Source organism: Nanorana parkeri, unplaced genomic scaffold (assembly GCF_000935625.1).
Source record: "Nanorana parkeri isolate BGI_ZX_2015 unplaced genomic scaffold, ASM93562v1 scaffold1995, whole genome shotgun sequence".
Lineage (NCBI taxonomy): Eukaryota > Metazoa > Chordata > Amphibia > Anura > Dicroglossidae > Nanorana > Nanorana parkeri.
In genome coordinates this window covers 22,979-38,474 of record NW_017308263.1, presented here as the reverse complement: position 1 = coordinate 38,474, position 15,496 = coordinate 22,979, and the positions used below count along the sequence as shown (strand labels likewise).

The following is a 15,496-nucleotide window of genomic DNA, read 5'->3' as shown; positions in this document are numbered from 1 at the left end:
AGCTTCACCTATCTGGAATGCTTCACCTATTGGTGGTTACACATTCCACCGCCGAAAAACTGGGCGGGATTACGTCACCGGTCACACATTCTAACGTAGTCACAACCTTTGATAGAACACCTCCACCAGGGGGGTATGGCCGGTACCCATGTGAGGAGTCTGGTGGGCCTCTTACATGGGTATCAACTGTACCGGGGCTGCATCCCGATGACCAGACCGGCCCACCTGGGACCCTGCAGAGCCCACCATAGAGAGTCTCAGGTGGGCTATGCAGGGTCTCAGGTAAGTCCAGCATGCTACTGCAACATTAGAGACCGCTGGGACGCGGGGGGGCAGTGTGATCCGCTCCCGCGCCCCCCCGTCTTGGGAGGGGGGTCCAAGATAAAATCTTGCACCAGGGCCCTCTGGTTATTAGGTCCGCCACTGGTTCCCAGGTTGGCATCTTACCCCCTTTTTGAATATTGGGACTACCGTAGCCCTCCGCCAGTCACTTGGAGCTCTACCAGTCATTAAAGAGTCCTTAAAAATTATTTCCTTAAGTACCTTGGGGTGCAGGTTATCTGGTCCCACTGCTTTATTTGCATTAAGTAGTTTAAGTCTTTGTTGTATCCCGGTTTCCGTCAACCACTGAGGTATATTTTGTGTTGAACTATGTGTTTTATCATGTACATTAAACCCGTCTTTTTCCTGAGTGTATACTGAGGAGAAAAAAGTGTTCAGCACCTCGGCCCTCTCCTTGTTATTTGTGACTAACTTCCCGTTTTCGGCCTTTATTGGGCCTATCTGCTCCTTTCGCACCTCTTTACTGTTTATGTATTGGTAGAATTTTTTATTTTATTTTTACTAATTGTGGCTTTATGCATTTTGCACTCTATTTTAGCTGTCTGAATTACTAGTTTGCATTTTTTATTCCATTCTTTGTAGTTATGGAACGCCAATGCTGTCCCCTCCATCTTATATTTTATAAATGCCACTCTCTTGTCCTTGATGTGTTGTTTTACAGTTTTTTTTTAGCCATACAGGCTTAGTTTTTGATCTTTTACTTTTATTACCCAACCGTATACACTTGGCAAAGTTCAGGTTGTGAAATAAGTTTTCCCATTTGATGTCCTTCACTAGGTGGCACAGCTTATCAAAGTTAGCCCTTTTGAAATTTAGGGTTCTTGTCCGCCCAGCCAACTTCCCTTTCCTGTATCCAATAGTGAAAGCAATCACATAGTGATCACTATTACCCAGTGTCTCCCCAATTACAATATCCATAATTAACTCTGCATTATTAGTAATGATTAAATCTAGGATGGCATTTTTCCTAGTTGGAACATCAACCATCTGGTCCATGAAATTGTCTTGCAACATGTTCAGAAATCGGCCCGCCTTTGTCGAACCTGAGGTACCAATAACCTCATTTATATCTGGATAATTGAAGTCGCCCATCACGACTACATTGCCCTCCTTCCCAGCTATTTATATTTGGGACTGTAGATGAGCCCCCCCTCCTCCCCTATATTTGGAGGTTTGAAACAAATACCCACAATTAGTTTATGACTAGTGTCCGTTCTAGCCATAAGGATTCCATGTCTTCTCTACTATTTGACATGATATCGTCCCTTATCGTCCCTTGAATAATATTTAGATTATTTTTAACATAAATGCATACCCCTTCACACCCCCCTTCTCCCACATCTGTCCCTCCTGAACAGGTTGTACCCCTCTATATTAGTAGCCCAATCATGTGCGCTGTCTAGCCAGGTTTCTGCTATTCCCACTATATCGAAGTCCTCTTCGAGTAGCATAAGTTCAAGCTCTTCTTATTTATTTGCTAGACTTCTAGCGTTGGTGTACATACATTTAATTCCTGTCTTTTTATGGGTCAAAAGTTTACTTCCTTCTTGTTCCCCACTACTTTTATTGTTTGGCCTTGATATTGGTCGTCCATTCATAATTATATTTACTTGGGCCATAGGATTTACCATATTGACTGCTTTGACATCAGTGACATTGGTGACTGGAGCAAGCCCGTTATTTATCCCTCTATTACTTCCCTCTGTATTATTTGTATCCATGTTTACTTTTTCTCTATTTAATTTATATAATTTTATTTTTATGCCCCCCCCATTATCTAGTTTAAAAGCTCCTCCAGTCTTTCTACCATTTTTTCCCCCTAGAAACGCTGCACATTCCCCATTAAGATGCAGCCCGTCTTGGCTGAAGAGCCAGTAGCCGACTGAGAAGTCAGCCCAGTTCTCCAGGAAACCAAAGCCCTCCTTCCGACACCAGCTCTGGAGCCACTTATTAAATTCCCTCAACTCGCACTGTCTGTCCGGAGTGGCACCAGTAGTATCTCAGAGAATACTACCGTGGAGGTCCTTTCCTTCAGTCTAGCACCTAGGTCTCTGAACTCCTGTTTCCTCCTATTTCCTCCTATTTTGTCATTGGTGCCGATGTACACCATGACAGCGGGGTCGTGCCCAACCCCATCTAGTAATCTGTCAATTAGTTCCGCAATGTGTCGAACACGAGCCCCCGGTAAGCAGCACACTGTTCGGCGCTCACGGTACCCTGTCAGTCCGCCTGATGATGGAATCTCCCACCACCAGGATCTGCCATTCTTGACACTCCAGCCTGCTCCCATCCTCGCCGGAGCAGTCACTCCCTCTGCTGATAGAGGAGGCATCCTGCTCCAGCAGTGTCCCCCCTGAACTAACATCCTGCAACTTGGCATATTTATTAGGGTGGATCAGTTCAGGGCTGACCTCTCTCGCACTCTTCCCTCTCCCCCGCCTTCTAACGGTAACCCAGCTACCCACCTCGGGATCCTGCTCCTCCAAACCCCCCTCCTCATCTAGACCCCCCTCCACCACAGCCTGGGGCGTTAGGTCCAGACTCCTTTCCATGATGGTTATGCTCCTTAGTGTTGCCAGTTTGTTGCTCAGATCCAGATCCAAACAAACAACTCGCTCACATCTAGTGCTGATGTATTCCCCCTTGAACGCTTGTTCAAGGAACGCATACATTGCGCATGACATGCACCTGGTTGCATACCCACTCATGCCCAATTGTTTTTATTTTGCCGGTATTTGTCAGTCGCTTCATTATGAGGCTGGAGTTCGTCGCGTGCGGTCAGGTACGCGTGCATAATTTTTTTTTTTTATTATTCTTTATTTACGAATGCCCCGGGGTAAATTTACTGAAGCCCTTGAGTTATTATAATTTTAATTAACCCTGGGATTAATTACGCTACAGCCCTGGGATTAAATTCAATTACACTACAGCCTCGGCATAGATTACACTGCCGTCCTTGGGTTAAATTACACTACCGCCCTGGGATTAAATTACACTACCGCCCTGGGATTAAATTACACTACCGCCCTGGGATTAAATTACACTACCGCCCTGGGGTTAAATTACACTACCGCCCTGGGGTTAAATTACACTACCGCCCTGGGGTTAAATTACACTATCGCCCTGGGGTTAAATTACACTACCGCCCTGGGGTTAAATTACACTAGCGCCCTGGGTTTAATTTATACTACAGCCCTGGGTTTAATTTATACTACAGCCCTGGGGTTAAATTATACTACAGCTCTGGTGTTAAATTATACTTCAGCCCTGGGGTTAAATTACACTACCGCCCTGGGGTTAAATTACACTACTGCCCTGGGGTTAGATTACACTACCTCCCTGGGGTTAAATTACACTACCGCCCTGGGGTTAGATTACACTACCGCCCCTACGTTTTTTTACCCTAATAGCACTCAATAGCACCTATCCCTTTCCTCTGCTAAATCTAAATCTGCCCCCCCTATACTAAATCGGCCCCCCCTTAGAGCTTTTATACACACTACCCTGATACACACTTACAGACTACATCTGGGATTAAATTCAATTACACTACAGCCTCGGCATAGATTACACTGCCGTCCTTGGGTTAAATTACACTACCGCCCTGGGATTAAATTACACTACCGCCCTGGGATTAAATTACACTACCGCCCTGGGATTAAATTACACTACCGCCCTGGGATTAAATAACACTACCGCCCTGGGGTTAAATTACACTACCGCCCTGGGGTTAAATTACACTACCGCCCTGGGGTTAAATTACACTATCGCCCTGGGGTTAAATTACACTACCGCCCTGGGGTTAAATTACACTAGCGCCCTGGGTTTAATTTATACTACAGCCCTGGGTTTAATTTATACTACAGCCCTGGGGTTAAATTATACTACAGCTCTGGTGTTAAATTATACTTCAGCCCTGGGGTTAAATTACACTACCGCCCTGGGGTTAAATTACACTACTGCCCTGGGGTTAGATTACACTACCTCCCTGGGGTTAAATTACACTACTGCCCTGGGGTTAGATTACACTACCGCCCCTACGTTTTTTTACCCTAATAGCACTCAATAGCACCTATCCCTTTCCTCTGCTAAATCTAAATCTGCCCCCCCTATACTAAATCGGCCCCCCCTTAGAGCTTTTATACACACTACCCTGATACACACTTACAGACTACAGGAAACCCCCCCCCCCCTCTTTCATACGACCTGATCTGGCAGTCCCTCCGCTCCTTTCCTCCAGTTCTCTCCTCTGACCAGGTCAGGTCCTGTCCACACGATCCTCTTGCTCTCGCTTGCTCACTCCTGTTAGCTCTGGCTGTCCGGACTCCGTTCTCTCTCGCCGCAGCCTCAGTCCCTTCGGTCCCACACGCTCGTCCTCAACGGCGTCCCTGCTTGCGGCTCCCGGTGGTCCTGGCTTGCGGCTCCCAGTGGTGCGGGCTCGCTGGTGGTCCCGGCTCGCGGCTCTTTGGTGGTCTCGGCTCCCAGTTGCCTTGGCCCACAGGTCCCGGATCGGCGTGCCTCGGCTCGCGCGTGCTTCTCCCTCACACTTCCGACTTCCACGATTCTGCTTCCGCTTGCGTCACTGGCTCTGAACTCCCGTCTGCTTCCATTTGTCCCTGAATTACTTGGATAGTTCAGCCACAGTCTTACAAGAACCTTGGGTATTGAGGAGGAGTTGGATAAAATGGATACCATTTTTATACCAGGTCTGAAAGACTTTCGACTCGGGGGAGGAGACAATAGGCATCCATGAAGAAATCGTTCCTGGCAAACGCAGAATTTTCCTCAGCTCCCTCCATGTAATCACTGTATCTCTCAGGACAACATTATTTTTAATAGGGGGGGGCGGGGTGGTATGGAGAGCCCCAGATAGAGACCATGGGTGAACTAGATGGGTTTCTAAGGACGTATTAGAGAAGAAAGATGTGTTGTGCAACCAGTATCGGATATATTGAAAAATACTAGCCAGGTTGTAGAGTCTAATAAGGGGAAAATTAGTTCCCAAATGTGATTTAGGTTGGTGGAGTTTTTTATGGAGTTTCTGGGTTTCTTCCCTTGCCAAATAAATATATCTATTTAAGAGTTGGTTATCCTTATGTTTAAGGAGTAGTGGTATGGTCTGCAAGGGAAAGAGGCTGGCAAAGCTGATCATTCGGAGCAGGTGGCATCTGCCCAAAACGGAGAAGAGGGATTCTGTCAAGATGACAATTTTTCCGTAATTGTTTTAATAATAGGGAAGTAGTTAAGCTCATATAACTCCGTCACAGAGCAGGGAATTTGAATCCCTAAATAAGTGAGAGATCAGTGCTTTACTTGGAGATGATATGTGGATGTCCAGGACACTAGCTGTTTTAGATAGGAATAACAGCTCACTCTTTACCAAATTGACTTTGAGACCAGAAAAGGAGCCGAAGAGGTTAATGTGTCTCGGAACCTGGGTTTCGGGGTCCGAGAGGTTTAACAGTATATCATCAGCAAAGAGCATCTGATGTGTACTTCTGTGGAGAGGAAAAGGAGGGGACAGATGGGTGGAAGTGTAGATTTGTGCTTTCGGGTAGGAGTAGATAGTGGAGACAAAGTGTAAAAACGATCCAGTAATACCCATTTGAACTTTAGTCAGAGCAAATTGTCACACTGTTGCTTGGATTGTAGCCAGCGATGTCTATTCTCAGTGGTTGGAGATTGTTTGTAAGAGTTATAGTCCTCCCTGGCTAGCATACAAGCATCAGTGTATTTCTGTCTAGTTTTTTTTTTCTGTGTAGACACATAGGCCAGGATTCTAATGCGTAGAACAGCTTTCGCGGGTTCCCCTATATGAGTTGTTGTCCTCAAACTCCGACCACCAATTCCTGAGTTCCGATTGGAAGGCATCATCAGACATGAGATAGGCCAGGAATCGCCAAGTGAGAGGCACAGTGGGTAGGTCTAAATTGCGAAGAGATAGAGATACTGGGGCATGGTCCAATATGAGCATAATTTTCCACGGATTGAACTTTGGTTATCACATTGGGAGAGGTGAAATCCCCACCTATTAGAGTACTAGTTGGGGAGGGTTTGTGAGGATATGGAAGCAAGCAAGTGATCCAGAAAGGATTGGTTGTCGGAGTTGGGACCATACACATTCCAGATGTCCAGGTTGTTGGATCCTATTTGTAACGTGAGATGAGACCGTCTACCAGCACTTTGGTCGGATAGGTGATGTATGAGAGAGTGGGGTAAATATTTATTAATTAAGGTGAGAACTCCAGCAAAGCGTCCTTTAGCAGGGGCCCTGACCAACGTGCCAACCCAGAGGCGTTTCATATGGAAGAAGTCATCGGAGTGGAGGTGAGTTTTCTGTAAGATAGCTATGTCTGTTTTAAGTTTTTTGACATATCGGAGGAATTGGATCCTTTTTTGTGGAGATCGGGGACCTTTGACATTCCATGTCACAATTTTCAAGGCGGGTCCCATATTGTAGCAGGTACATGGAAGGGTGATGAGAGTGAAAAAAGTGAGATTGTGTGATGGGCGTAGTCGGGTATCCCAGAGCTCCCGATACCCCAATGTATAGATGTCCCGAGGCCTAAAAGGCCCGTGATGATTCCGAGTCACTTGAACATCAAATTCTGGATGGGCGGGAGGGCCCCGTGTCAATCCTCCCAGTGCAGAGAAAGCGACAACAAAGAAACTGGAGTAGGTACGGCAGAATTAGGAGAGAGAAAAACAGCAACAACGGGAAAAAAAACAACTTGTAAATGAAGGTAAGTGACTTCCTTTTTTCCCAGTGGGAAGCAACATGTCGGTGGTCCATGTGCTTTTGAAGCATAGGAGCAGTCCACGTCATCTATCAACAAAGTGAGCAGTAGCATTTCAAATCGCATGCTCCGTCCCGGAACATAGAGGTATAAGCGTATAGAAAACGGCAAAAGAGCTGCAACTCAGGTGAAGAGGATTCCCGCTTCTCACGCTGCAAATATGGAGGGTCCCCATACTGGAGATTGATATGACCCCGAGATCGGGTATTCATATATCAGGCATTTTTCTTCCTCGGGGGACTTTTAGAAGGGGATGTGTAGCTAGTATCTTATAATTACATTACATGTCGCTTGGCGGCATCGGCAGTGGTGAACGACTCAGTATGTCCATCTTGCGTAGTAATCCTAGGGGTGGCAGGATAGGCCAGAGTGAATTTTATCCGTTTGTCAAACAACAGATGTCAGAGAACATCTTTCTTTGTTTAGCAAGCACCGCTGAGTAGTCCACAAACAGCAGTAGTGAAAAGCCTCCGGCCACTAAGTGATGCTGAGAGCAATAACCTTCTAGTATCTGGCGTCTGTCAGAGAAATCCAAATAACGCACAATCACTGGTCTAGGCCTCTGTTGGTCTTTAGGGGGGACTATCCTGTGTGCGCGTTCCAACTTACATGAGGTAGAGAGGCCCAGGGCCTGAGGAAGGACAGTGGTACAAAAATGGTTAAGTTCCCGTGGGGTAACAGATTCTGGGAGCCCCACTATTCGGAGGTTGTTCCTCCGTGACCTGTTCTCCAGATAATCTACCTTTTCCATGAGGTGTTGTACAGCCCTGGAAGTTTGATCGTTAGTATGCTGCATGGAATGTATACGATCCTCCACATCACTCAGCCTATACTCAGCTGTCTGTATGCGCTTAGATTGTGTTTCAAGGTCTGCATTAATGGGGCCCAAGTGTTGTTTAAGTGCATCTGAGATGTAGATGATGTCTGACTTTAGGTAGGAAGCGACTGATGAGACCAGCACCTGATAATCAATTGAAGCGTGAGAGAGGGCAGGGAATGACTCACCATCCAGCTCAGTTAGTGTGACGACCTGCATGTCTTCCAATTCCGCCATATTGGGGGCGGGGCGGTTGCCGTCCGCAGCAGGAAGAAGCGAGCGCCGCGGCGGTTGTGAGCTGAAGACAAATCTGACCATAGCAGGGGGGGAGGTCGGCGTGATCGTCCCAGTCAGAAGGAGCAGGTGAGAGGCGGCAGAAACGAGTGACGTTTAGATCGGGACAGAGCAGCGCCATGCATCTCTACCCCATTAGGCGCCGGAAACCGGACGTTCTTCTTAAAGTTTTTGACCCAGGCAAGATCTAATGTGTCTTTTTGAATTAGGAAAGATTTTTCCAGTTGCAGCAAATTGGACACATTTACATAGCTATATGTGTAATCCATGGCTTGACCTCTTGCTTTTGTACTTTAGGATTTAAGCAGATTTATTAATTGGTACAATACCTCTAAGGGCAGTAACTAGGGATGCACAGATACTTTTTGAGTACCAGTGCAGATACTTGGCATTTTCATGAGAACTACCGGGGTTGCAGCTGGGACCTGGCTCTGGCACTCCACCACTGTCCTAAAATCATTAGTCTGTATTATTTTAGAAAAACTGTCACATGACAATAAACAAAAATGTATCAGTACTCGTACTTGTAAGTACTCGTCAAGTACCAGTACTCGCCAAACTGGTATCTGTGGATCCCTTTATTTATATTTATAAAAACAAAATCGTACATTAAAACAGAGATGTACAAATCCCGGGAGCTCAGTGTGCGCCTTACACATGATTGCTGCCTCCTAATTTTTGAATTTTTCTCTAGTGTAGTCTTGGAGCTCAAAAGTATCGGTACATGTACTTGTACCGAGTACTGTACTTGGTATCTGTGCAACCCTAGCAGTAACCCTATTTGACTAATGTCTTGCTATGTAGCTGATATGTGCAGTACTTGCCCTCCCTCTCTGAAACTCTATTGGGGTGATGCAGATAAGGGTTTGCATTACCTTGCAAAGCAGCTAATTTAAGTATCCATAAGAAAGTTGTATAGTGTGTGGGCTAAAACACAAACAATCGAATCTTAAAAATGTATTTAATCAAGTGTCATTTTGTTCTCTTTTGCTCATAGGAAGTAGAATTAGTTTTTTCACAGTACATGGGATCAGATGACTAGTATAATAAAAACATGTGGAACAGGGCCCTTTTCAACCTGACTTGCTATATGCAATGACAAAATATGTCCCACTTTGCTTTAGAACAGCTAAATTTAGGTTTAGTGGCCAACACATTTCCAGAGGAAGATGTTCAGTGTTAGGTGACTGATTCAGTGTATAAATAGGCTGATTAAAGTGTACATTTACTATAATAGATTTGTCTTTTGTTAGGAGCTGCTGGCATTAGAACACCTAACAACCCCGTGAATGGAAGAAATGAACGAAGGGCAAAGCTTCAGTGGACCTCATTCCAAACCCTCCTTACTCCTTAAAACCGAAGAGGGAGAAAGTGCAACATGTGTTGTAACAACTAGTATCATCCCTTTTCTTGATTACCAAGAAATCCCACAGGGGTACAAGGAGCTACTTGATCCCATATGCCAGCATCCATGGTGTCTTACTAATAAGTATTACTTTTCATTTTCCGGAAAGAAACGAAACATGGATATTGGACCCATCCATGTTCCAGCTACTGAACCAGTAGTCATCTCATGCTGTCATTTTTTTGAAGCTTTTCTATGTGTGTATTGGAAACACTTGAAAGTTCCTTTATATTGGATGGACTGGAGTACTCCTGCAAAACTGACTGTAAACTGCTGCAGTCAGTACTGTTCCACTGGGTATATACAGCTAAAGAACCAATGACCTCCCTGGAGGTCAAATTTCACAAACAGATTATACTACTGACTATTTTGCCTGCAGTCTGCCAATCGGATGGATTGTGGCAGCACTGCTGTGAAACAGAATAAATATACTTTTTTGGGAGGTCACTGTCCTTCTGTGATGTGATATCCCATATTTTGGTGTCCTGAAACCATACCTTTCCAACACTGGAATATAACAAGCTTCTATCCACTGGGAGACAAATCATTATTGATATAAATGGTTATAAGTTGCAAATTAACCATATGACAAATAAAGGAGCAGACGTACACTCTCTGAGGATAAAAATGCACTACCCCTTATACATTTAAAATTTGGTCTGTGCAGCCAGTGTTTTTTTTTCTTCTTTCCCCCCCCCCCCCCCCCTCCCTTTTTTTTGGGGAAAAGGGGGGGGGGGGGAGAATCTGACATTATTTTAAAGAATTACTGCCATAAAAGGATATATTAATTTCTTGGAAAACAAAATAAGCATCCAGCAGAGTCCCATAATGTTATTATTTAATTTAGAGTTTTTTCATGCTTAATTTATTTAAGAGTATGTGTGTGTAATTTATTTTTCTGCTGTCCTATGTACCTCTCTCTTAAATAAGCTCCTTTTGCTGGATTTTAATATATGAAATTTGCTGCAGGACTGACCCTGTATTAGTGTTTTTCGTTGACAAGAAGAAAGATGGATGTGTCCTACAAAGCTCTATTTGTATATATTGTGTTATAGGCATGAGGAGGGCACATTCGTCTTGGTTTTAATTTTTAAAACCAATTTTGGACTCCTAACATTTCTTTCTTTGTAGATGTTGAATAGGAAATTCCTGAAAAAATGTTTTGTGTCAGTGACAAGTCTTTCTACTTTGTCCCTCCTGCCCCTCCCCACCCCATGATAATAAAGCACTTGCTTAATTCTTGATCTTATTTGCAGTCTCCAATGCATTTACATTTTATTTGCTGCCATTTTATCATTAGATAATTCAGGAGGAGTGGAGAGCAGATTTTAAAAAAAAATAACAATTTAGATATACTGGCACTATAGGTTTATTTGTCTGCTTTGCTTCTGCCATGGTCTTGAGTATTGTTTTGCACTGCTGTTCATTGCTAATCAAAGGTAAGATTTTGCTTTTGTGGAGATGGACGTTTTTATTGTCCATCACACACCAAACTGCAAGATGATGAAGCTGAACTTCAGGCAGATGTTTAAAAAAAATCAGTTTATCAATAAAAAGAAGAATGTCATGTATTCTAAATGCAACTTTTGTAAGTACCTGAATTTGTCTTTATCAGCTTCCTGTAATCCCCTGCAAAGCAGGTCTCAGACTAGAAAGGGAAGGGGCAGCATCGTTGGCCAGGTTTCTATTTTGTATTGTTCAGATAGAAGGCTGAGTGTGTGTCCTGGGCCATGTTGAGGTTCAGAACAGTTTGGCAGGGGTGTCTGGGTCACATAACTATAAGGAAACAAACTTTAGGTGCACATTGGAAGTAGCATACAAAATAAAGTTGAAATGGTAGCAAGTTATAGGCTATTATCATTAGGTAATTCTGACTTATTGGGTTGAATAGATATATAGAAGTTCACCATGTATACCACTCTAACAAGAGGGACAACACCAAAATTCAAACAAGGACAAAGTACCGCAATCTTAATACCAGTAAACGTTTTTGCTCAATTGTTTATTGAAGGACACAGAGCTATAGTGCCACCCATTGGCCAAACCCCCAACAATGCTAGCATAAAGGCCGTGACACACTGCACGCAAAGCAGCGCGGAGCGGGGGCGCGCTGCCTTTGCGAGCAGTGTGTCATGTCATCTTCTGCTCGGCACCTCAGCTTGCGAGAGCTCGCAGAGCTGAGCGTGCCGAGATGAACAATTTCAACTTCAGCCAATCGGCTCGCGCGTATAAACCAGCGCGTCGCGATGCGACAGCTGGCAGGTTGTTACGGACGAGCCGATTGGCTGAAGGGGCTGTCAATCATCTGACTGCAGTCAGCTCACACACTGCACGCAAAACTCCGTGCCGGATAGCTTTGCTTCGCTCTGCACGGCTTCGCGTGCCGTGTGTCACGGCCTTTACTCTGTTTATCCTGGCTTCCAAGGATGAAGGGGACTTCTCACCCAGCTCTGCAGGTTCAAGACCTTTATAAAGATTTTTTTTCTGTGGAGATCAAGATTTTTTACATCCAAGAACTTCAATCAAGTGCTGACAGAATGACATGTTTACCATGAAGGAACCCTCAGAATATGTTTTAGGTCTCAAAGAATTCCTTCTCAAATGCACTATTTACAGCTCATGGTACATTAGTATAAGTTAAAGGAGAACTATGGGGGATACCTTTTTTGCATTTTTATTTTCCTTTATGATAGAGAAATACATTTGGCAATATACTCCTGTAATCAAAAATACAGTTTAAGCTTTCGATTCAGTGCTTTAATTACAGTGAGTCGGGCTAAGCTCTGTGCTGAGAAGCTATCCTGACAATATTGTCAGGATCCTCCTCTCCCATTGAGTGACAGTAACTTGTAGGAGCTGCTGCAGGTTCATCAAAAACACTAAATGGGACAACTTATTTCTAACACTGAACACTGACCAGAAGTGGGATTGTTTTAAGAATACATTACATAACGCTACTACCAAGTGCATACCATTGGGTAACAAAAATAAAAGCTCAAGAACTAAACCTGCATGGTTACATAAAACGGTAAAACAATGCATCCAAGAGAAGAACCTGGCATTTAAAAAATATAAGATGGAGGGGACTGCATTGGCATTCCAGAGCTACAAGCAATGCAAAAAAAAGAGATGACAACACAAAATCCGGGCAGCTAAAATAGATTACGAGAAGCACATTGCCATAGTCTGTAGGAACAACCCCACAACATTCTACCAATATATAAACAGTAAAATAGTAAGAAAAGAGCAGGTAGGCCCAATAAAAGATGAAAATGGGAGATTAATTACAAACGACAGGTAGTAGGCTAATGTGTTAAATTCATTTTTCTCCTCAGTATACACTGAGGAAAAAGATGGGTTCAATGGAGATAAGAATGCGAGTAGCTTAGTGCGTAAAATACCGCAGTGGTTGACAGTAGCCGGGGTTCAACAAAGACTGGAAAAACTAAATACAAATAAAGCACTAGGACCAGATAACCTGCACCCCAATGTACTTAAAGAACTCAGCCAGGTTAAAGCGAGACCATTATTCCTCATTTTCAAGGACTCCATAATGACTGGAAAGGTACCAAGTGACCGAGGGAAAGCTACAGTAGTACCAATTTTCAAAAAAGGTTCAAGATGCCAACCTGGGAACTACAGACCAGTCAGTATAACATCAATAGTATGGAAACTGTTAGAGGGAATGATAAAGGACTATTTAGTGGATTTAATTTGTGATAATGGTATAATAAATGATAATCAGCACGGATTTAGGAAGGACCGTTCTTGTCAGACCAACCTACTAACATTCTATGAAGAGGTGAGTAGATATCTGGATGGAGGGAGGCTGGTGAATGTAGTATACCTGTATTTTGCCAAAGCTTTTTACACGGTACCACATAAACGCTTAATACACAGCTGAGATCTATGGCAAAGATGAAATGGTGTGTACATGGATAGAGAACTGGCTACATGAACGTGTCCAGAGAGTATTGATAAATGGCTCTCTTTCAGATTGATCTAAGGTTGAGAGTGGCGTGCCTCGGGGTTCTGTGCTAGGCCCCATACTGTTTAACCTGTTCATTAATGATATTGGGGAAGGTGTTAATAGCCATGTTTCTGTGTTTGCTGATGATACTAAAATTGGGAGGGTAATAGACATGCACTTAGACATTATGCACAGTGCCCAGAAGTCGCCAACTGCCAAGAGTCAATAGCTACAGACCTCCAAACTTTGTGGGGCTTTCAGATTGGCACAACAACAGTGCGTAGAGAGCTTCATGGAATGGGTTTCCATGGCCGAGCAGCCGCATCCAAGCCTTACATCACCAAGTGCAATGCAAAGCGGCCGATGTAGTGGTGTAAAACACGCCGCCACTGGACACTAGAGACGTGGAGACGTGTTCTCTGACGTGACAAATCACACTTCTATGTCTGGCAATCCGATAGACGTGTGTGGGTTTGGCGGTTGCCAGAAGAACGGTACTTGCCTGACTGCTTTGTGCCAAGTGTAAAGTTTGGTGGAGGGGGGATTATGGTGTGGGGTTGTTTTTCAGGGGTTGGACTTGGCCCCTTAGTTCCAGTGAAGGGAACTCTTAAGGCATCAGCATACCAAAACATTTTGGACAATTTAATGCTTCCAACTTTGTGGTAGCAGTTTGGGGATCGCCTCTTCCTGTTCCAACATGACTGCGCACCAGTGCACAAAGCAAGGCCCATAAAAACATGGATGAGTGAGTTTGGGGTGGAGGAACTTGACTGGCATGCACAGAGTCCTGACCTCAACTCGATAGAACACCTTTGGGATGAATTGGAGTGGAGACTGCAAGCCAGTCCAACATCTCACCTCACATATACGCTTCTGGGAGAATGGTCAAACATTCCCATAGACACACTCCTAAGCCTTGTGGGCAGCCTTCCCAGAAGAGTTGAAGCTGTTAGAGCTGCAAAGGGTGGGCCAACACCTTTGGGATGAATTGGAGTGGAGACTGCAAGCCAGTCCAACATCTCACCTCACATATACGCTTCTGGGAGAATGGTCAAACATTCCCATAGACTCTCTGGAACAGACTGCGTAAGGTGGCCATCTCAGGTGTGACCCCCCCTTCAGATACCACGTGGGGCTGGATCTTCCTTGCTGGGTGCAATTCAGGTGTCTTCTTGTCCTCGATCTTCTTGAGCTTATGGTCTGTGTCTTTCTGCTGCTTGCTCTTCCTTTTCCTCGCACTCTTCTGTTTCTATTTTTGCATAACATTTCTTTTTACAGAGTTTGATATTCATCCAAATGCTATAAACAAATAGCTAGGTTATCCTGATCTCTTTTTATTTTTGGAATTATCTTATATACGTGATACCAATATGTGATGCTTTCTATCACTGAATGCACCCAAGGACATTTGTTTATGATTCTGGACTTATTCTGACATTTCTGGACTAACTCATTGTTTTTATTTACTGTATTTTGCGGTCTATAAGACGCTCTGGACGATAGGACGCATGGCTTCTGTGACAGAAATTCTATGACAGAAATTCTATGACAGAAATTCTGTCACAGAAGCTGCAGTTAGTGACTGGTTAGTGACAGTTAGTGACAGGTGGCGCTGTCTCAGTAATCACACAGAGCAGACGAAGAACGACGTTCTTCGTCTGCTCAATGGGCTCTATGGTGAGCTCCTGTGGGGTACCGTGACGGGTCACGTTCCCCCAGAGGAACGGGGGACCCAGAAAACCACGGCGGGGGGCGGACACAATTGCCGATGCCGCCACCGCTCGATTTAATACAAGGGATCTAATTAGATCCCTTGTATTAAACGAACAGCGGCTCCCACTGTACATTCAGCTCTGCTTGTCAGGAGCAGG

At 44.4% G+C, this 15,496-nt stretch overlaps 1 protein-coding gene across 1 annotated transcript in view; it reads left to right on the top strand.

Moving 5' to 3' along the window:
- LOC108800328 (suppressor of cytokine signaling 7-like) overlaps window positions 1-10,171 on the top strand; it is a 187,086-nt gene extending 176,915 nt beyond the window's left edge. Inside the window, exon 8 of the mRNA XM_018572312.1 lies at window positions 9,504-10,171. The gene's annotated coding sequence lies outside the window, so the exon portion shown is untranslated. The remainder of the gene's footprint in view (window positions 1-9,503) is intronic.
- Window positions 10,172-15,496: the final 5,325 nt, after the last annotated feature.